Raw genomic sequence first — 23,440 nt, 5'->3', positions numbered from 1 at the left:
CAAATAACTTGTTTGCTGTTTCTTTTCAAGGAAGTGCTGCTCAGGTAGTATAACAAATAGCTGGTAGCAGGCATTGCCTCTCTTCCTGAATAAGCTCATGAGCAGACCTGTCCTTGTAGGTAGAATAGCCATGAGTCTAGTGGAGTGAAAATTCATATCATAAACCTCCTTCTCTAGGGGAAAAATTAATTTAGATCCCAGACCTATAAACTGTTATAAAAATACAAAATTTTCTCCTATTCACTGTTAAGAGATGCTTGCACAAAGATATGCTTGCAAAGGATATACTTGGAATGTTATTTTTTCCCCTCTTTTGCACATATCTGAGAGCTAACAGCTTGATTTGGTTTTGTGAGTTTGCAGTCTTCACTCATTGATGGGTTACTCAAATGGAACTGACCTGCTTAGCTCTCATATTAAACCAGTTCTTGAGGAGTAAAAGTTGTGACATAAACTGCCTTTGAGGTCTTTATTCCTCCTTTCTGATATTTGAGCAGAGCTGCAATTAAAAATTACTTGGTTGTGAGATAACTCCGTAGTAATTTCTGCCACACAGACTAAAGCCCTGGATCTGTTAAGGAAATTAAAATTTTGGATAACTGGATTATTTCCTCTTTCTACACAGAATATATACTAAGAATCTGAAGTCTGGTATGGTTAAGTCTTGCAGACACTATCTTTGTGAAGTATGTGGGTTTATTTTATAGGTCTGTTGTTATAACTTGCTGTGTGATATTCCTGTGAAAATCTGCTTTTTGAAACTGTAGTTATGTATTGAAAGGAGTAGTGCCTGGATGCATGTGGCTCAAGACTGAGTGAATTTAATAGCTCAAACAGTTACTAATGAGGGTGGAATGAAGTGTCTTGAACATTGCATGACTGTTTAAAAGTGGCATGGTTGACTTGAATAGGGTGTTCAAGGAAGTGATTATGAGAAATCTATTTCTGTGGAGAGTTTTGAAGCTCTAGGTGTAAACTCGTCACTAGACAGTGCTCTGTCCTGTGTTCTTGGCAGTGCACATCAGAGGAGTCTGGATACTCTTCTTAAAGAGCCAAGGTTATAAAACTCCCTAAACAATTGTTCCACATCAGCAATGATAGGTGCAACAGTTCATGCCAGTTACCTTCATTGCACTGTGGCTGCAGGATTAGGCAGGATGATTCAACTCTTGTATGGTAGTAGTAGAGTTGGATGAGTGATTGAACTGCTTGGATTCCCAAAGAGACATTTGATTTAAGAAAAAGTTGTGTACAAAGTGTACAATAGTTTTAAAAATTGACCACCAACAGACTGAGAGAAAATGAATGTAATTTTTGTTACAGTAGTCTGAAATAAACTACCTGCTTTTGAACTAGAGTTTTTTTTCCTGCAAAACAGAAAGCCCTTGGGATACCAAAATGTTTGGCTTCTTAACTTGCTTTGTTTCAAGTCTATTTTTATCCTGATTCTGTAGTCTTCCTAAGATTGTTTTATGTACCATATGGATAGCCTCATACAATCAAAAGTTTTCCTGAGGACATGACGTAGTAGTCTGCCTAAGTAAGGATAGCACAAGCTGGTTTTCTACTTACCTTTAAAATGTAGTAAGTTAAAAATCAATCAAGTCCTTTTAAACTTTAGTGCTGATATACTTACTACACAAGAGTGACACAAAGTGATGCTGGAAACAGAGTGACAGAACAAGAATATGTTGCAAGGTTATGGAGAGCTAGGTGCCCACTAAGGAACAGTCAGAGGTGGCCAGCAAATTTGGTAGCACATGTAGCTTCACTGCTTGGGGCTTGTTAGAAACAGGATCTCTTCTCGGAGGAAAAAAAAAAGGAAAAAAAAGAATGATTATAAGTTTTAAGAATTAATTAATTAAAGAATTAATTAATTTAAGAATTAATTAAGAATTAATCCTACATAGCAGTCTGTCATGGGTAACTGAAGCCATGTGATTTGTGGCCCAGCTGATGTGTGCAGGTTGAATGCAAGTATTTTGATGTTTCCTTTTCCAGTTCCTGCCACTGAACTGCAGCAGACACTGGGAAAACTGTTGTCACAAGTTGTCCATGTGTGTCTGCAGTAGAAATCAACTCAAACCTATTTCTACATATTTTATTTGTATAACATTGTAGACTTTATTCTTTCTCAGATGTCAGGTAAATTAAATGTTTTAAAAGATGTATAGGAGTGCTTGTCTGAATTTATTGTCTCTCCTAGTCTTAGAACAGAGTTATCTTCACACTTGGAAACAAAGAGAGGCTGGAGCTTGTACTTGGCAGCAAGTGATGCCCTCTGATTGTGAAACCAGAGTCATAAATCTAGTCTGCTAAATTTAGAATTAGGATAAAAAAATCAAGTTGGTAATTTAAACATTTTGCTTAGTACACAGTGTGGAGGCAATTCTTCAGGAAGGGCAGTGTCATGCTGTAAAAGAGCCCTTCAAAGCAGAAATTGCCTACAAAAGGGGTGAAGGAATAAGGCTGCTTAACTGTTGCTTGGGCAGATAGTCAAGTTCACTTCTATCTGTTGGATGTGTTCTGTGTGTTTGAAGGCATGTGGAGGAGAAGGTTTTTTAAGAATGGAGTGGTGTCTGACTTTGCCTTTGTTGAGATGTGGTGGAGAGTTCTCTTTCGAGTTGTACTTACTAATAGCAGTTAAAGCATAATGAAATGTGGTCATCTTACTATATAAGGATATGTTTAAAGACATCAACTATTAGCTACTGTTCTGCCTTTTGTTGTCATTATTTCATGTGAAGATTTTTGTAAATAATTTATTTTTCTTTATGCTTGGATATTCTGTTTAGCCCATTTTAAAAAAGCCAAAAAACAAACCACGTTAATGTTGAACTTAGTAGCATGAGAAGCAATGAAAAAATAAAGAGCATGACTGCAGCATTAATTTTCTCACATAGAACTAGTTTTATGCATAAGTGGTTAAGTGGCTGTTGCTGCACTGGCTGGAGCCCAAGGAAACTTTAGCGAATTTTTAGATACGATTGTTGTTTTGCTACAACTTGATTTTTTCTAAACCAAAGGAGAGACTTCCTTAGCAATGTTTGTTTTGCAAACTAGGGATGGATTTGTGACTAGTCATCATTCCTGCTAGGATACTTTCATAGTTAATGGAAAATGTTTATAGTTCTTGCTTTAATTGGGAAATTTTATACTAGTTAAAAAATACTTTTTTTTTTTTTTCTAAAAGTTGGCCTTTCCAGGGCTAGATTTTTTGGATATTAATTGCCCATCATCAAAGAGAGAGGGTTTTCATTAAAAACACATAGTAGTTTATTTAGCTGTATATATTTTTAATTAAAAAAAAAAAACAACTGGAAATACATAAATTGCCTGATAAGCATGGAACTTACCCTGTTTCCTTTGGAATGGAAGCTCAGCAGAGAAGATTAGCATTGTTCTTTTGAAAATTAATAGATAAAATTCTTAAGTTTCTGCTGCAACACTTCTATAGCCTAATGCATTTGAGTTAAGGTCAGAAGTTGAAACATGAGGCCCAATGAAGTCAATGAAAGTCTTGTTATTTATTTCTGTTCCATTAAGTTTTCATTCAGAAGTTTCTGTCTTTTGATTTGTTTGTAGTCTTAGTACAAAAACATCTGTGCATGTATTCCCCAAAAGAGTTGTACAAACTAGATGTCTTTTGCTTCAGCAGGCATTTATCTTATCTTATCCATGGTATTTATGAGACACCAAATTACCCTCATGTCTAGCTATAGAATTTTATTGTATAAATTCAGTAGATTTTTGTCTGTCAGGTATTTTAGCTGCGTGAGTCAGACCATTCTGCCTGAACTTTGGCCTCAGCTTCTTCACTGCAGGTGCAGAAGGTGTGCAAACAATCTGAAAATGTAGGTGATGAATTGAACTTCAAAGCTTTTGGTGTAGTCAACCTAAAGACAACAATCACAGGGCCTACAATAATCAGTTGTGTTCTTTTATAATCTTCCGTTGTAAAAATAAGTAACACGGTAGAGCTATTTTTAAGACCACAGACAGCGAGAAAAGGCAGTATGTATTTTCAGAGCTAAATTTTGTTTCAAAATGTTATAATAGTAAACAGGAACATATTATCACTGACTTCACACCAAAAGTAGTAATCATCAAATATTCTAGATACAGCTTGACACCTGAGGCTAAACTAACGTCCTAGGAAAAGGAGCAAAAATATGCTTTAAATAGCATCTGTAGAGAGGTAAATTCAAAGTTGAATTGCATTTTGTTGGACTGCACTTTTATAAATATTCATTTATCATGTGAAATTACTATTATTTCTCATGAAAATTGTTTCTGAGTATGAGAGTATGTGAGTATGGGACTGGTTTTCTTGGAAGAGCTTGGTTGGTTTGGAAGCAGAAGTAGCATCTGGCTTAAAGACCTCAACAAAGGTCATATGAGCTAAACTGAATGTAAGATTTTACAGTACTAAACTATGAAGGAAACAGTCAATGTTGAGTAAGAATTACAAACTGCTCTAGTAAGTTTATTGAAAATACAAGAGAAAATGTCCAATGGAGTAGAGAAAACAATAGCTAATAAAAATTAGCCAGTATCTATTTTTGATAAAGGTAAACATATTTATTCTAATGACAATACTTTATACTGCTTTCCTTAGGGAAAAAAAAGAGGAAGAAAAGTCCCTGTGCTGACCTACTTAATATCAATGCAATACCAGTTGATGTTGCATATATTTTGGCTTCCTCAAGGAAAAGCTTTGATAGATGATGACTGCTATGGTAGATATCCAGTCCTACTAGCCACAAGGCCTGGAGCCAGTTCTGAGCCGTGTCACTGTCTCTTGCGCTTCATCTTATCCTGGCAGTGCATTATAATGCAGATTATCAGATCACATACATGTGGAAATTGAAATACTTCATCTGGGTGTGGTGGCTGCAGATGAAATGGAGCTGAGTGAGGTGTAGATGCAAAAGCTGTTTCAAGAGGTGTATACTGCTTGAGCAGCTGTTCTCTTTTTCTGCCAAATGCATTAGGCAGGGTTGAGTCAGAGCCTTGAATCAGTGGCCAAAGCATAGCAATTTATAAATAATTCTCTAAGAGAGCACAATACAGAAATCTAAGAAAAATATTTGTTCTTGTGATTTAATTACATTCAGTGTCAAGCATCTCAGGAACACTGCTTTGACAACACTGAGCTATTTATATACTTGCACTCTAGTTACAAATGTAAGGCAATCAGATCCAATTTGTAATGCAAATGTACTGGATTAGAAATAGTTAAGGAATGCCTGTTAATGTTCTTCTTATTAGGCATCTGTTTTGGCACCAACATTCTCATTTGTTCAAAAAAATCTTTTGTGCTAATTACCCATTTCAATAGACCACTAGGCAAAGAGCAACTTTGTTGTGATGGGATATCCCTGTGTTCCGCAAAAGAGCCTTGCTGCTTTGTTTTGCTTCAGTTTTGATCTTTGCTTTCTAAACAGTTCACTAGTGAAAATGTTTACAGATCTGTTTTCCAGAAGAGCAGTGACGATTTCACTGGCTCCCTCCTGAAGTGTTTCAGACTGTCTAGCTGGCCAGATCGTAAACTCTTTAGCTTGACTCTGAGCTATACCAAAGTGAGCCAAGCTAGCTAGCTAAGCAGTTCAGGTACTAGTTTTGTTTTAAACTATATCTTTTTAACTAAAATGAGCAAGCTGTTCCCTTGAATAGTGTTACTGGAAAATTTAAAGAAGTAATAGTTTTAGAAGGGAGAGAGATAAACATCTGGAATCTCTTTCAACAGTGTATCTGGATGTAGATAAGGATGTCTGTCCACAGCCATAGGCCATGGACAGCTGTGCCAGTTGATCGTGTTGTTACCACTACCCTTATGCGCTTATTACTATTTTTCTGCTAGAGATTGTTACCCTTTCCAGATCTGTTAACAGGAAAAATCATCCCAACAATCCCATACCAACTTCAAGCAAACTAAGCCAGGCTATCTCAAACAATGATGAATACCCATTCATGAGGCACACCTGTTTATCATTGCCTAACATGGATTAGAGAGCATTCTGATGTTTCTGACTCTATTGGAAACTCTGTGGTAACATCCAGCTGATAGTTAGTGAAGTGCAGCTAGTGGCAGTAACATCTTCAAGTGAAAAAGCTCAGTCTGGAAGAGGATTATGTCCATAAGTAAACCCAAAAAAGGCTCTTACTGAAATAACTTTGTCTTCGAAGGCTCTTGCACCAATTTAGGTAATCAAGTTATTCAAATAATTTAAATTAAAGCAGTGCAGTTTTCTTGTTTAATCAGTATCAGAACCTCTTTGTTCATTTTGCAGAGATATGTATTTTTACCAGATGCAAGCATGGAGATCAGCAATAAATAATATTTTCCATTTTATATAGGAGCTATAATTTTGGATATTAAATCTCTTAACTTCTAGGGAAAACAGTCCTTCAAAATGGTTTCTTTGGGGTTGGTTGATGGGGTGGGTTCTTTGTTTTTATTGGGTGTGGGTTCTTTGTTGGTTTATTTTTTTTGATGGATCTTGCAATAGGTCTTTGCTGGGCCAATTATATCAGTGATACAATTAATTTTGTCACACATGGTTCCAAGGACTTTGAAATGTTATAAATCACAAATAGAGCTAAAAGCTTTGCTCTTTGTAGCAGATCTCAAAGTCCATCTATAAGTGTTTATGAATGACCACTGCTCCCTTATGTGACTGAAGCCTAAATCTTTCCTTGCTGGAGCCATCAAAGCAGCAGAGTACAGTCACATTCTTTGTGTAGTCTTTTACGTCTTTTGACCTGGCTCTTGCATGTAAGCTTTTCATGAGGATTCATTTTAGTTCTGAGTATATGGATAGGGTCAAATGTAAGCACTGAGGTAAGTTTTTAATGATTTTGGAATTCTGTTAGCTGGGATGATTTTGATTAGGGCAGTTAGAGGCTTTAGGTCTGACTTGCAGTGGTTCTGTACCTCTATAGGAATTTATACCAGTGTAAGTAATAACAGATCCTAACATTTTGATTGAATTAAGTTGTGTTCAAGCCTTTTGTGTGGAAAATGCTCTTGAGATTGCCATTTCTTTTTTTTTTTTTTTTTTTTTTGTTATTTAATTGAATGATGTATCCCACCAGCATTAATTGTGGGGTAAAAAATAATAAAGGTGAAATGCATTACTCATTTTGTTAAATATTTTTATAGCAGTTCCTGATCCAGTGTTGGATTTGCCTTCAGTGTCACGCTACTGAAAGAATTTTTTTACCAACTATTTAGGGGGCCTACAGAAAAGCTGGGGAGGGACTTTTTAGGATATCAGGTAGTGGCAGGACTAGGAGGAATGGGGTGAAGGAAATGGGTAGGTTCAAACTGGAAGTGAGGAGGAAGTTCTTCACCATGAAAGTGGTGAGAGCCTGGAATGGGTTGCCAAGGGAAGTGGTTGAGGCCCCATTCCTGGAGGTGTTTAAGGCCAGGCTGGATGGGGCTCTAGCCAACCTGATCTAGGGTAGGGTGTCCCTCCCAATGGCAGGGAGATTGGAACTAGATGATTGTTGTGGTCCCTTCCAACCCTGACTGATTCTATGATTCTAAATGTTCTTCTCTGCCTTACTATATTTAAATCTGCGGTTAGATTTAATCAAAACCTAATTTCTTACCCACCCTAATACCTTCACTAATACTGTCTGCAAGGCTGACAAAATTGTAGAGATACTTACATATATCCTGCCACCTTTATTTGTATAATGTTTATGATTGACAGTGCATCCTTTCTACAAACTTCTAAAACCACTCAGAATCTTTGCTGAGCTTTTCCCCCACCATATTTCTTTGCCAAACTAGATTCAGCTTTTATTCTGTTCTTTACACAGTTGTCTTTTTTCTTCATTTGTAAATTGGCCTAGTTTCTATAGTCAGTGGCAGAATTTTCAATAAGAAACTGTCTTATTGTTAGCTGGGTTTTAACTGAAATGAACTATTTTACAACTGCAGTGTTGCATATCAGTTTACCTTGAGGCTTGTGAAGTCTTTAGAGTGTGTAATTAATAGGCAGAAAAATATTTAAAAATAAAATTACCATTCATTTTAAGAAAAAAATATGTTTGTTCAAAAAATAGCTCCTAGTAGTAATAGTTTTAGAACTGAACCTGGCAACAGAAAGAAAGCCTGCAACTGATTGCAAAAGAGAAGGACTCGTGCTCAGCTGATTCTTTCAGTTTGAGCTCTTTTACCTGTTTAAGTTCTCTAATATTAATTTAGAATAAATTAAGACTACTTGTTCAAATATTGCAGTGTTCATAGGACCTTGTCTTTTCATTTTGAAGGAAAGAGAAGTCTTAGTGTGAAATCTGCTGGAATTGTATATGAATCCTCAACAGAGACAGTTTTATTGCTTGAAGAAGGCTTGGGAAAGTTCTATCTGAAAATGATCCTTCAATATAAGAATCAGAAATAAAATAGCCTTCCTTGTAAAGCAGTGTAACTTCTAATATTGTATTTTAAAACAAGCTGAGTGAGAACCTTATTTACAGAAAAAAGATACTCAACAGAGAAAAAACATGAGCTCCCCAGATATATTTAACTTGCTGTTAGCAGCATGACAGAATGACTACTGCTAACTGTACTTTTACCAATGTACTCTGTTTTTCCTTGAGGATTGATAGGTTTAAATGTACTGATTCTCTCCTTGACTCTGTCTATCAAACTTTGATCTGATATTGAAGTGTTCAAAAGCTGCATGTGTTGCAGGATTTCAGCAAACTTGATCTTACAGGTTTAAGTTAAATATTGTTTCCATTTTGAAGTCTGTCATATGGGTGTACCACAAAGAGTGTTTGGTTTATAGCCCTGATGTCTTGGGTGGCGGTATGCAGTAAGTAACAGAATCCTTGGAATAAAGAAAAATCCTGAAATGAATCCCTCCAGCTATGGGCCAGTTGAGAGCTGGAGAGACAGAATGTAAAGTAAAACCTGTATGTCTCCCTTTGATCAAAGGACAGATTCCCTGCCACCACCCAGCAGGTGCTTAACACGTAAGTACATTCTCCCCTAAATGGACTGATAGGACAAAACTTAAGTGTCTCTTTAGCACTCATGAAGGAAATGTCAGGTAAAAACTGATGTTAGAAATATTTCCAGTGCTGTCTTTGTGCATTCACATTCATGAGGTTATGTGATCCAATGCCTCTAAGTTGCCACCAAACTCTCCTGGAACACAAAATTCTCTAAAGGAATTAGGAAGCAATTTAGGACACTGCATTTAAGTTTTCAGACAACAAGTTGTTTCGACAAGTGGAATGTTACATATCTTTCACTTGTGTATACTTTCTGTGTGGGGAGAAAATTGTTCATAGCTGCCCTGTAAATTTGGAGTATGGTGAAACAATGGTGTAGAGTGTGGTTGTGCATGGTTTTATACATAAAAGCCATTCAGAAACAAACTTGACCAGCTGGAAGATCTTTAAGACACAGAATGTTTTTACTTCAGAAGTAATGACAGTGGGTGATTCATTTTATTACCAGAAGTGTAGTACTGAGTTTACAAAACTTTATTTTCTCATGGTTTCATCTCGGGGGTTTTTTTTATTATGGGGAAAGTGTGTGTTTGTTGAAGAGGAGAAATGTAGCACAAGAAGCTACCACAGTTCTGTGACACTTACAGTAACATCAGTAAACTCTAGTGTTGTCCCACTGACATCTTTAAGGACAAAGTTTCACACAAGAACTTTTAGAATGGAGAGTGTGTCAGCTGTGCTGTTCTCGTTTTCATGACTGTGAGTTGCTTTCCAATACAAATCAGAATGTAATGACTGAAATCTAAATATAAACCTCCTCTACTGTTCCATACTCACCAGTAGGTGTCTTTTTCATAACCTACCTCACTTGGCATGTGTGTTAGAGCATAATCTTATGAAAAGTTGCATTCAAAATTAAATCAGCACAAATATTTTCATTTGAAAGATAATCAAGCCATCTCTCTCACTGAGCAGCATCTGCCATATCTGAGAATTCAGAGCAATGTGTTTCAGAAAATGGAAAGCAGTGAGCAATTAAGCAAGCTATTAACCTCATAATTTTATTAGGCAAGATTAAATGTAGGTATAAATATGACACAGTTTCTGCTAGGATTCTGGCACCAATAATGAATTAAAGCATGCATGCTGTTACCCAAGAACTCTGTTGGTGTTCTTGGTGTCACACACAAAGACGCATGGCCAGCTTCTAACCCAACATGAAATAAATAGATCTCAGCCAAAAGAGCTCCAAACATTCCAGAAATAAACTGTTGATGTGCTATTCTAGAAAATGAAGTCCCCAGATATATAAAAGCTGTACTGGAGATTGTCATTGTTACAGGACTGCACCATGATTGGTATAAATTGTGTGCTTTGCAGTTGTTGGTATAATGCAATCTTAGCAAGCTTCTTTATAAGGAAGTGTAAGATGAAAAGGCAGTAGTTGGAATATAAAGCCTTCAAAACTGCAGGTGGGGTGTTTGACAAATAGTTTAATGATGGAATGTCACTGGTTTAAAATCCTATTTACTTATTGTTCTTCTGTATTCATCCAGAAATGGCGGGTAGAATCTGCACAGTTTGCAAGAACCTAATATTCCATTGGCAAATGTTTCAAAGATTAATGATCACGTAGCTCCAACACTGGTGTTTTTGAGTGGTGGCAGGTGAATGAAGGTGTTGTAGCGTGAAAGAAAGTTGCTGAGATGCAGAAGAATTTGTTCTGTATATTTTAAGGCTTTTTTAGTACTAGAAAAGCTGCCTTCTTCTTCAGTGTCTGGTTTTGTGGTTTATGATTGGAGCGATTCTGTCTTTTGTGACATACTCTTCAAAGTCCTGTCATGATACAGCTTAACATAGCATCACCGAGTATCCTGATGTACAATCCTAACTGCCAATCACTTGGTACCTAAGCAGATAGGCACTATCCTGAATGTCCTCGGGGTAAATTCTTGTTTGCATTTCCTTTACAAAAAGCCTGCAGTTGTTATTACACCTGCTGGTGTTCGGTGTCACTGACCTCTCACCTAATGTACAATCAAGTGCTCCTTTTTAACAGGCGATCTGGCATTCAGCCCACTTAAATTAGGTTCATTTGTCATGTACTCCTATCTGCCAGCAAGCAAACTGGGGTAAAAGAGGTCAAAGCAGAGATTTTTCAAATGTAAATGTTTCCTGGAAGCTGCTGTTGAAACTTAGACCTGTCATTCAAAATGCATGTTACTGCCTGCCTTCTTTCTTAGCAAACTAATTGTCTTTTACAAGTGCTTGCTTTACTGAATGACTGTGCAATTGCTTTGTGTGAAGTTGTTGCATGCATATTTTGATTGCCAAATACGGTTGCAAGCAATAAATAAATCAGTGGTCTATATTAAAAGCTTATTTTGCCCAGATGCTGCTTTGAAATCCCGGATTAAAATGGAAAAAAAAATAGTTTAAAACCACTTAAAGGAAGTGGGATCATGCAGAAATCTGGTTTCATTTTACACTGTCTTGTTGCAGCCAGTGCTTTTGTATGTAGGATGTGCACAAATTTATAGTACAATAGGATATTAAATCTACAATTGACTAATCAAAAATTCTTTCATTTTGTCCTCCTTTAAGGATTCTTTTTGGAGGTAGACTTAATGAGGTGGGCGAACATATGAATAACACGCTGAGATGTTGATTCTGGTAGTAGATGGTGTTACTTATTTTAAAGCTCAGTGGTAATTAACTTCCTGAAGAGTTGTTTGGATTCTGTCAAACTGCAAAATATTTCAATGCCTCTAACACTGCTTTTCTAACATAGTGATCCTTGAAACAAGTATTACAGCAACAAACAACTATCCCCAGTAGCAGAGATGGGGCACGAGGAGGTGGTAGGAAATAATGCCTTTTTATTTTTAAGATAATGGTGAACTTTCCATTTTACCATTCTTATGAAGGAACTTGAAGTTCATCAAATAACTCTACATCTGCACTTGGGTCAAAAGTTAGAAATGTTGGCTAAATAATATGTTGTCTTCTGCTTTTTCATTTCAACCGTCAGTAAGGAAGGAAGATAGTTTTGGGTTGGTTGATATGTCCTTGGAAAGGAAGAGGTTGGTTTTGAAGTTGGGAATTGGCTTTCTGAGACTGCAGATTGACAAAAAGAGATTTCTGCAAACCTGTAATTGTTGTATATGATAAGAGGTAGAGAGAGACTTCCTAGCCCGTATGAATGCTTTCAGGCAGGTGAAAGTAGAAAGGTGCTGGAGAACCTGCTGGATAAGAGGAGGCTCAGGGGAGACTTCATTGCTGTCGACAACTACCTGAAAGGAGGTTGTAGCTGGGTGGAGTTGGGCCCTTCTCTCAGGCACCCAGTGACAGAACAAGAGGACACAGTCTCAAACTGTGCCAGGGCAGGTTTAGGCTGGACATTAGGAAGAAATTCTTCACGGAAAGAGTGATTGCCCATTGGAAGGGGCTGCTGGGGAGGTGGTGGAGTCACTATGCCTGGAGGTGTTTAAGAAGAGACTGGATAAGGCACTTAGTGCCATGGTTTTGTTAATTAGAAGGGTTAGGAGATAGGTTGGACTCGATGATCCTAGAGATCTTTTCCAACCTGGTTGATTCTGTGACTCTTACTAGCCCACAGAAGAACCTTCTGATGGGGTCTTTCCAGTGAGTGAAAAAATATGTATTAGTTCTCTTATTACAGCAAAGCAGAACCCAAACTCTTTCTGTAGAGAGACATAGTCACTATAGCACGGTGAGGTAAATTATCTTCACTCATCTACAGACTAGAGGGAAAAAAAAAGACTGGTTTAGATATAGCAGATGTCAAGTGGGCAGATTAAAGAAATCCCACTCCTAGTGTACAGTGATATTATCAAGGTATAAAAAAGATTGATTCAGCAGTTGAAGTCTTTAAACACCATGCTTCAAGATTTAAAATTCTTCTCCTACAATGGATTTATGCCTCTGCCCAGTGAATTTTATTAAGGAAGACATAATTCACATCCTCAGTATCTAAAGAACAGGTCAAATTTGAAGAAAAAAGCCCCAACAGACTATTAAACCAATATTGAAACAAGTGCTATTATTTCTTTCAGATGCTTTTATGTGCTTTTGAGAGCTAGTAATAGCATATGAGCAGTGAGAAAACTTTTCTTCATGGCTTTTTGTCAATTCTTGAGAAAGCCCTACTCCCTCAGAGAAGTCCAAACAGCTCTTTTGTTCTCCAGAGCTAATTGAAGCTACTCAGGAAAAGACATTTTATCTGATTTTCCTTCTTGTCAGATGTCTAGATTAAACAAAACAGATAAAAAGGCCACATTTAGTCTCCAATTGTAATTTTTCAAGGACTCACCCTTAGCAGATGGAGAATTCTGACTTACATAACAGCTTTATATACAGGTACAATGCTGTTAGATACAGAACGCAGAGTAAAATATATGATGAGGTTAGAGATTCCTGAAGTGCTGGACAAGTAATGAGTTCATAGTGCATATTATTTTATGCATTAAATAATATATCTCCTGTTACATTTCAGTTTTGAATTAGGGAAATAACTTTCCCCCCCCTGCAATTCTTGGTATTTTTCAAATCCTTCTAATTAGGAAAAAAACCAAAATAATGAAAGCAGAAAATTATGCATAGTCACTTTTAAGGAAGTTTTCACATTTATTACTAAATACATTGTTAGATTGAAGAAAACAAGAAACAAGAAGGTGGCAACCAACCAGTTTCCACGGAAGTTCTTCACAGAGAGAGTGATTTGCCATTGGCATGGGCTGCCCAGGGAGGTGGTGGAGTCACTGGTGTTCAAGAAGACTGGATGAGGCACTTAGTACCATGGTCTAGTTGACTGGCTAGGGCTGGGTGCTAGGTTAGACTGGATGATCTTGGAGGTCTCTTCCAATCTGGTTGATTCTATGATTCTGGAGCTAAGAAGGAATTGAGAAAGGTGCAGAACATTGTATGGAAAACAAAGTTTATAGCTTTTCCCTTTGAAGCTTTCAAGTATTCTCTGAATGCTTAAAATTTTGACATGCATTGGAACATCAGTTTTTGGAGTTGAAAGAATAAATGAGATGCTTCTTCATCTAGTGAACATGATATATTTGTTAATATACTGTTCTATTATCCTATCATCTTCAAGGAAGTCTAAATCTAAATTCCTTTGGCCAATTGGCTTCACTTTCCTGCCAGGGTCAGAGGATTGAGTAGTTGTGTCAAAGTTGGTGGTTTTTTTTTTTTTCTTCATCCTTATTTATGTGTAGTGACTGAAAGCTTTCAGAGTCCATCATTCCAGTCGCTTGTACCTGAACTGAACCCACATAAATGTAAGTCCATCTCACATTTACCCATCCCATTTAATTTGCATACTCAGCCATATGGTTTGTATCTTTTTTTGTATGCTTAGTCAAATAGTGTTTATTATTTTGGGAGACTACCTTGGACATTACCATCCTCGAAGAATCAGGGAAAGGAATGGGATATAAAGGACTTACTCAGGAATAATGTCTCCATTTGCTGTTAACCCACAGTTTAAGCAGAACATGTGTGTGTTGGTGTATGTGTTAGTGAATGTGTCTTTAACTAGCTGTGTGGTATGAAGGCCAATGCGATGAGGTAGAGTATGCCAGTTTTGCTTCCCATAGGATCTAGCTGTTCATATTGGCAGGAAGCTTTACTTACCAGAGTGGTTAGCAACTGGCAAAGTGAGCACATCCAGGTCTGAGGCATTCCTTACACACATTTCTTCATGAGAATTTCTTATGTTAACAGAGGTACAGTATGCAGTGTGCTTAATATTCTGTTTTATTTATCAAGGCAATGAAACAACTGTATGAGTAAGGTCAATATACAGTAAAAGTTATTTTAGGTTGAAGGTCAGCATGTTGGCCCTTGTGGTTTGTTATTTAAATCTTTAGAGATTTTCCATATTAGCAGCTCTTTCCTGGAAGCAATCGGAATGATGTGAAATCTTAGAACAATTTTCACTTCTTGTTTTCCCTGTCTTCCTTTTAGAGGAGAATGGCACTCATAATCCTAAAATGAGTTAATTTCTTAGTTATAAAGTTTACATAACTACTGAAGACTTTAATATTTTACATACATTAAAGAAAATATGTGAATATGTTTTTAAAAGCACACAGTTCTCATTCGTATATAAACTGAATGAAATTAGATCAATTGATTTTTTTTTTCTCATCTGCTGCAAGTGTAAAGCTACAGAAGGTCCTTGTTTAAAGTGCTCAAGGAATTCTCTCCTTTCTTCTAGGGATGTGATGTCTGGATGTACTGTCCTAGCTTTGAAGTGATCACTTTTCACTATTGCTTTTGATTTGGAACATTATTTCTATTGCAACTATAATGTTTTAAATCTTTTGACTTAGGGGAACACATTTCTCCAAATAATTAGTTGAACAATAAGGTTTCTATTAATTAAAAAGCCCTCACAGCATTCTTGTCATCTTAGCCAAAACAAGCCAAGCAAAACCCTTTCACCAAAGAGCAGTTTAAAGGTAGCAGAAAGAGTTGACTTTAAAAAGAAACCCTTTTTGTTAATATTGTTGTCAACATTAAGACACACTGCACTTTGTCTTAAAGGCTTTTGATGGGACAGTGATGTAATGTGTGAACATTACAACAGACTGGCTCTTGAAAGACCATCTCTGTGGTTATTTGAAAGAGATCAAGGTGCATCACCTGTAGAACAAGGCCTTGTTTTGGCTCACAGCTGTACTCCTGGAAAGGGAGTGCAAGACTATGAAAGAATCTTACTGCTAAATCCATCCTTTCACCTCACAAGCTTTCCTGTATGTGAAGTTTAACTGCAGATGAGTTATTTCCACAATAAGGCCCCTGTATTAGCAGTTTAAGGCTTGCTATGCATTCTGCCATCACTAGTTTCTCAGTAGGATGACAGCAGCTGTTCTTTGATTGAAACATGAGGAAAGATGTATTGAAGCCAGATAAGCATCACTGCTAAAGCAGCTTTACCTCCCAATTTGCTGGTCTCTTTAATATGGCTACTAATAAGGAATGCTGAAATTGAGCTTTGTACTTTATTTAAGTATAATCTTAGAAGATCTGTGTAAATGTAGCTAAAGACAGTTTTCTTTCTTTATGTCTTCTACTTGAGGAAAAAATGCACTTGTATCATTTTAGACTAAGTGACACAAAGGGGCTCATCTGACCCTTGATAGTAGTTCAGTAGGACTTCTTTCTTGCCATTCCTTATGATTATGATTTGCCTTTTTGGTGACTTATTAGTCTTTTTAAAAAATTATTATTATTTTAACTTGAAGTGATTTATGGTTGGACAGCAGTAGTTTCTTTTATCTTCATTTCCAAAGCTGCACTTGCAAGACTGCCTTCAGCAGCAGATTACTTCTCAAATACCTTAGTTCAGTTTTCACAGTTGCTGCCAAGTAGGCCTTCTGTCACAGACCACTTTATGCTTTGCGATACTTGCAATTAGCAATCACTTATGGCAAGTCTGCTGCAGCATTCTTCACAGTGAAAAGTAAACCTTACTGATCCAAAATGCTAATGAAGATATTAAAATGTACATGAAACTTTATTTTTAAATGCTGTGAAGAATAGTGGGCAAATAATATCTTGGTTAAATGATTCCAAGTGCTTTGGCAGATACTGAAGGATTTCAGAATTTAAGTAGGGCTAAAGAAATGCTCGTATCTGATTTCTTCTGGTCTTGTATAATTTTTGGTTGTGTACAACAGAGTATCAGCTCTAATATCTGCTTAAACCCAATGGCTGCCATTCAAATTCCATTAGGAATAAATGGGTCTTGTAAGGTGTATTTTCAAATAATACATGAGATGAGAAACTAATCTCCTGCCTTTTTAGTGACTTCAAAAAAATGTGTCATTGCTAAATTTTTGTGCGGACTGAACCAGTCTATTTTCAGTTGACCTCTGTACTAGGTTTGCCTGTGGTTCAGATTTAGTTCAAGAACTGCAAAAAAGACATGTTCAAAATAAAACCCCTTTACATTCAATTGCACTTGAGAGACAGAACAAATTAAACTTATTTTCAATAGGGTTTAGCTTGTCCCCTTGATGGACTATTTCTAATCTTCCCATTTTACATCTTTAAAGTAATGTGATCTTTAATTTTACAACACACTCAAGCATTTTCTTACATTTGCAGAAGGGAGGTTGTAGGCAGGTGGGAGTTGGTCTCTTCTCCCAGACAACCAGCAGTGGACACAGTCTCAAGTTGTGCCGGGGGAAGTATAGGCTGGATGTTAGTTGGAAGTTCTTGAGAGAGAGTGTGATTTCCATTGGAATGGGCTGCCCAGGGAGGTGGTGGAGTCATCATCCCTGGAGGTGTTCAAGAAAAGCCTGGCTGAGGCACTTAGTGCCGTGGTCTAGTTGACTGGGTGGGGCTGGGTGCTAGGTTGGACTGGATGATCTTGGAGGTCTCTTCCAACCTGCTTGAGTCTATGATTCTATGAAGCTGGCTTTAAAATCTTCATGAAGAGTGTGACGTCTCTATTGTTACAAGCATTGTCTGTTGCCTGTTGGTATACGTGTGGATGTTATCCCACATTTATTTCTCTCTCTCAGAATAATTAATTCATACACTGTCTGTAGTCTAACTTATGCTCAGGACTAAAACTTTGAACAAGACTTATTTGTTCTTAAAATAATAACCACCCAAATCATGCTGTATCTTACATAGGGCTCATTTTATGTTACAGGATTCATTTAAGCCACAGGAATTTACATAGGAGCTTCATGGGGAGCATATTAGTATGTTTAGAAAATATTTCTGAAATACAAATGTAATTAAAGTTTATTCAGAGATAAGAAGATAGTGTTTGACCACTAGTAGTATTTTTATGACAGAAATGCTGATAACGAGACTTTTAAAAAGCATGCACAAGTTTACCTATGTGAAGGTACTCATTAGCCACACAACAGGAAAAAGTACTACAGAGAAAACTAAGGTGAAAAATTCACATTCCAGGAAACATTAAAAAATAGAATGTTTCTTTCCCCCCTTCCTCCTGTCTCTGTCCATGCCCTGTGTTTGTTTTACACAAGGTAGATACAATTTGCCATTGGAATGGGCTGCCCAGGGAGGTGATGAAGTCGCCATATCTGAAGGTGTTCAGGGAAAGACTAGATGAGGCACTTAGTGCCATGATCTAGTTGATTGGATAGGGCTGGGTGATAGGCTGGACTGGATGATCTTGAAGGTCTCTTCCAACCTTGTTAATTCTGTGATGACTCAGTATAATAATAGTAAGGACTGTAATATTGCTGCTATTACTAATAGTAGTAGTAACAGCAGAAGCTTGTCTGCTCTAAATATGTTAGTTTCTACTAACATTTTGAACTAAGAATTTTTTGTGCTGCTGTGGTAGAGCACTTTGTTTTGAATATGAAACCAGTGTGACACTTTAAAGGAAAATACTTATTCTAGCTGCTTTCAAGCTGCTATGTGACTAGCTGCCATGAAGCAAATTACCAATCCGAAGGAATCATTCTAACCTAGGTTCTTTGTTCTGTTGCTTCCTGAGACTCACAGACCCTATTATCTTTAAAGGACTTTATAGTATGTAGAGACTCTAGGAGGAATTAAAAGAAGGGATGAATTGGAGCTCCCATAGTGGGAAAAATCTTGAGAAGTTTTTGGTGAAACACTGTGAAGTCATTCTAGGGAAGCAAAGAATTTACAGTACATGTAGAGCACATAACGAAATTTTGCTTCCTTTAAATTCTTCCACAATTTTAATGACTTAATTAGTGAAAAAGTTATAGTGCCAATTAGCCTAATGAAAAGCAATTAGAACATCTATGTTTGCAAAGAGAGAATTATCTGCCTTTGTCATTGTTTTTAAGGAGACAGACTCTAAAGTGTTTTGTCATTGCTGCTCTGACTGTATCATTTATCACTCTTCCTTTTCTCTTACGTATTAGGGAATGTAAACCCAGACATTTCTAGCCTCCTTGGTTTTCATTCAGTTTTTCAAAGTGGTAGTGACTATAACAGCTCTATCAGCCCCTCAAGAAGGCCAATTTAGGCTTTAGCAACTTGCCATAGACATACAAACGTTATTTATTTACCAGGCAGAGGAAAAGATGAGGCAGGTGCCCCTTTTGTTTTCTTAAACAAGAAGAAAATTTTCCCTAGATTGAATCCTCTGCAATAAGAAATTGTTCATTTTCAATTTTTTTAATTCAAATAATAATGATTATTCAAAGTGTTGAAAGGAGATTGCTAAGTTAAGTACACTGAATCCATTATAGGGCAGAAAACAGAATTCAGAGTGTTTAATTAAATTGTATTTATTTCTCAGTGGTTAAACTAAAACCTTTGTGTTTTCTTTGCCTACTTTAGTCTAAAAACCAATTCACATAATTAGTGTTAGCATTCAGACTCCATTTTAAGAAATGCCTGGTTTGTTTTCTAGTTTCAAACTTGAGCCAATATTAGAACTTAAAGTCGAAACTCCATTTTTAAATTTTATGTGTGTAGTTTTGACTCTACTGCTCAGTTTCAGTGTGTGCCCCTGCTTTGTTCCTAGATGTGATGCAAATCTTGAAAGGGTCTGTTTTCAAGTCCTGGTTGCATTTATAGCTGGTAGCATTTTCTAGTGGGACTTCAGTTCATGAGGGTAAAGTAATCCATCTCAATTTCTGCAAAACAGTTTGCAAAATTCCCACCTGATTTCTGAATCCAGCCCATCAACTGCATATTTGGATTGAAACCTGGTAATCATTTTGCCCTACTGTGAATTAGAAGAGTGACACCTCAGCTGGTCTCTGGTTTTTATTTTCTACACTGTAAGTAATAATGTTGTGGTTTGTTTTTTTTTTTTAATATGCTCAGTAGCATTGCTATCACATTCATTCACCTTTTCCCTGCCAAAAAATATTTGTGTATAAACTATGAAAATAAGAGTTAATGGAATCATAAAAGCATATGTTCAAGTTAGTAGGATCATCTATGATGTTTGTCTTTTAGCATAATTTTAAAGCAGTGTGGTGCTTCCTTTGAAACACAAATCAGTGATTTTTGATGATTTAACAAAGTGCACAGTATGGAGGGACTGATAAAAGACTTAGAAGCAGATGTGAGTCAGAATACAAGAAACCTTATGTATCATGCATAAGTTATTACAGGGACCCTTTGAAGAAAGTGATACACTGTTGATTTTAAAGGCTAGAAATAGCATCCTGCTGTATTTTGTACTTTTGGGAGTTCATGTAGCATCACAGACTGTGCAGACTGTGAACTGGTCCCTATTCTTAATGAATACCTAATACACCTTTAAGTGTTACCTGGACCCCCATTTCCCAGGTGGCCCCTGCCATGGGTAACTGCACAGTTTCAATAGGATCAGTCTTAATGAAGTAGAGCTGATATTTCAGTATGTTTCTTGAAGCAAAAAAAGATACTTTATTGTATGTTTTTTTATACTGCCTTAAATAATGACCACAGGAAGTTCACTCTAGGTGAAATGAATGAGAATAGTACTTTTTCCCCAGCATGTTAGTGTTTTCTAGCTTGTTCTTGAAACTGAAATGTAATTTCCAATGCTGATGCTCACAAATTGTGATTCTGTAATGCAGATGTCTTGACTATTCATAGACTTTCTCTCTACCTATTCCATTGGTCTAATTTTTATTCTAGATTTCAGTATGACATTGATTTAGATAATCTTCATGCCATATCGCATGGTTTATGGAGGTGAAACTGTGTGACACTACATAAACAATTTGTTATGAGATGTGGTGGCCAAACATTCAGGTGCACCTTAGTGCTGCTGCAGGGAGATTTGAGCTCCATGCTTATACATCTTCCACAGCCCTCTCCATGATAGGAAATCAGTGTAATATTTCCAAATTACTCAGGTCACAGCTGGGCTATCTCTATCATATGAGCAAACAGTCATGTCCCTCACTTCCACAGGTCTCATGTTGAGATTCCAATAAAGTGAAAGGGCTGGAGTGCCTAGCGGGATTGACGTGGAAAATCAAATATGGAGGGAAAACACTTCTTTTATGATACACAAAACCCATTGGTGTGGTCAACAGATGGAATGTAGCCAGATGCTCATTACAGCAATGCTATTGACATTGCTACAATTAAGTCAAAGAGTCACTGTTTCCACTGTAAACTCCTGTTTGCAAAACCTTATAAATTGGCAGTAAAAATTCACTTCAGGCAGAACCTTAACACACAAGGTCTCAGCCTTAAAGTATGGTTCACATACATTTAAAAACTGGTATGCCTTTCAGATTACATGGTAGCTCTAAACAGTTTTCCCATTCTTGTTCTAGTATTCTCATCACTCCTTGCACTCAGAAAAACCTTTGTGTCTGCTAGGTAGAATGATGGAATTTTCCATTCTAATTACAATTTTCCATAGTTGGTAGGAGTTTAATTTCTTATTTTACTATTGCATAAATAAGCTGTTAGCTTTGGAAAACTGGTTATCATCTTCTGAAACAGCATTTTTAATTCACAACACCACTTACATATTCATTTAACATAATTAAAATACAGCTTCATATAATGAAGCACCTTGGTTGAAAAGGATGCATTATAGTTTTTAGTCTATTTTTCTCAAACACCCTCCTCCCAATCTAAAACAAATTCATCCAGCTAATAAGGTATGTTATCCTTTGTCCCTGAACTAAGAGGGAAAAATTACCTTGGATTTCAACAGTAGCAGACCCAAGCTTTCAAAATACATGGGTGCATAACTCCATAATTACTTCTTATTTATAGAGTGCTGACAGTAGGCTCAGTGCTGTACAAACAAAGGAAGACATGGTCCCTGCCCCCTGGGGCTTGCAATCTGAAAACACAACAATTGAGGCACATAAAACATCAAGTGGTGATACAGTCCACAGTGTAACATTGACATGTTTGTTTTCTCATAAATAAATTGCTCTTTGGGGGTAGAGAGAAAAGGGGTAAATAATCATCTCCAATCTATTTTTTAAGAGGAGATTTAAAAGGATTTGTTTTCCTAGTACCCAGTCTTCCAAACTCCCCCAAAAATTGGACTATGAGAAAAAACAATCTATGTAAGGGCCTAGTAAACAATTATTGCAGAAAAAGTGCTTGCATTCCCTTCTGAAGGAGCAGAAATGCTACTACTGTATCTATGTTCCTCAACTACTGAAAACTTCTACTTTCTAGAATGTAACTGCGTCTTTATACATAGGCATAGCTGTGTAACTAGCCATGATTAGTACTCGGGACCGGACACTGTTCTTTTTGGTAGGAAAATGAGACTTGCATTGCCATATACAAAACCAGTGTGCTTTAGAGAGCAAATGCAGTGAAGCTGTCTAACTCAGGAATGACACTGGCCTAAGTGCTCTAAGTTAGGGTTCATTTCAGCAGCCCCCTGGGAAAAGAATAATATTTAATTCCATTACCTTCCAAACACTTTGCTGGTTATGTTAGCAGCAGACACCATGTCAGACTCATCATGTTCTAAAGGGCAAGTCTTTTTTTTTTTTTTTTTGTATAAGGAATTTTATTGTATTCAGATCAGCTCCAGTGCAAACATTAAAGTATGTCCAACTGGTGCTTTCTCCTAATTCCATCTCTTCTGGGCAGTGACTGCAATAGAGTGTGTCCTCTGTGTTGTCTTGCTGCCAAATTAAGTGAGGAAAAATGCTGAGAACTGGAAGAGAGTTTGCCACATTGCAACACTTAATTCCATTTAAAATGTTAATATGAATGTATTTGAAGCACTCCCCAGTTGTGTATATGACAAAATCCAGTCAAAACTTTGTAAGAGCTAAGTCCTGCAGCTAGTAAGCTCCAGAGTGCAAGTGCCTGAGACTACAGCTTTGCATTCTTCACATAAATTTCTTATGACCTATGGCTTTGTGGCTGGATACAGGTTTTAAATTAATCCAGCATTGATTATTTATCAGAATAGGTCAGTGACAAGGTGTTTTTGTTCTGTTTTGTTTTTAAATACTCTAAATAAACACACTGTTAACTTAGTAGGCTGGTGGTGGTTGTGTGTTGTGGGTTTGTTTGCTTGCTTGCTTGTTTGTTTTTAAGTGATAGATCAAGATTGGAAAGTGAGGAATTAGATCTGTCCTGACAGTGATCCTCTTTTGCATTTATTTATTTTTACTAACTTTCTTGCAACCGGTAAAATTAAATTAATGAATGGCAAGTGATGTTAATGTCAAAATACTGAATTCCATGTATAGGGTGTACAAAAGAATATATAGCAATTGACAATAAGCTTATTTGTTTGCTGCACTGTCCAGGTAATTTATGCCTTTCTAAAAAGTTATTTGAAGGAATATTCAGAGTCTAAAAGTAGTAAGTGTAATTCCTTCCATTGAGGCACCAGGAATAATGTTCCTGTCTTAACACATGGAAGAGGAACACACTTGTACAGCACAGATACCCACAACCTACCTGAAAATCATCTTGATAGAATAAAACAACCTCCAAGGGACACAGGAGCCTTGACTTT

General features: G+C 36.8%; 1 protein-coding gene across 5 annotated transcripts in view; it reads left to right on the top strand.

The window, feature by feature from the left end:
• ERC2 (ELKS/RAB6-interacting/CAST family member 2) overlaps positions 1–23,440 on the top strand; it is a 486,963-nt gene that overhangs the window by 377,317 nt on the left and 86,206 nt on the right. The window contains exon 28 of one of the 5 annotated variants that reach the window (XM_064156707.1): positions 8,284–8,317. The exons of the other annotated variants lie outside the window; for them this stretch is intronic. The gene's annotated coding sequence lies outside the window, so the exon portion shown is untranslated. Of the gene's footprint in view, positions 1–8,283; positions 8,318–23,440 lie in introns of those variants that run through there. 5 annotated transcript variants of the gene reach the window in all.

The sequence above is a fragment of the Pogoniulus pusillus genome, chromosome 16, assembly GCF_015220805.1.
Source record: "Pogoniulus pusillus isolate bPogPus1 chromosome 16, bPogPus1.pri, whole genome shotgun sequence".
Lineage (NCBI taxonomy): Eukaryota > Metazoa > Chordata > Aves > Piciformes > Lybiidae > Pogoniulus > Pogoniulus pusillus.
This window is presented reverse-complemented; position numbering and strand designations above follow the sequence as displayed.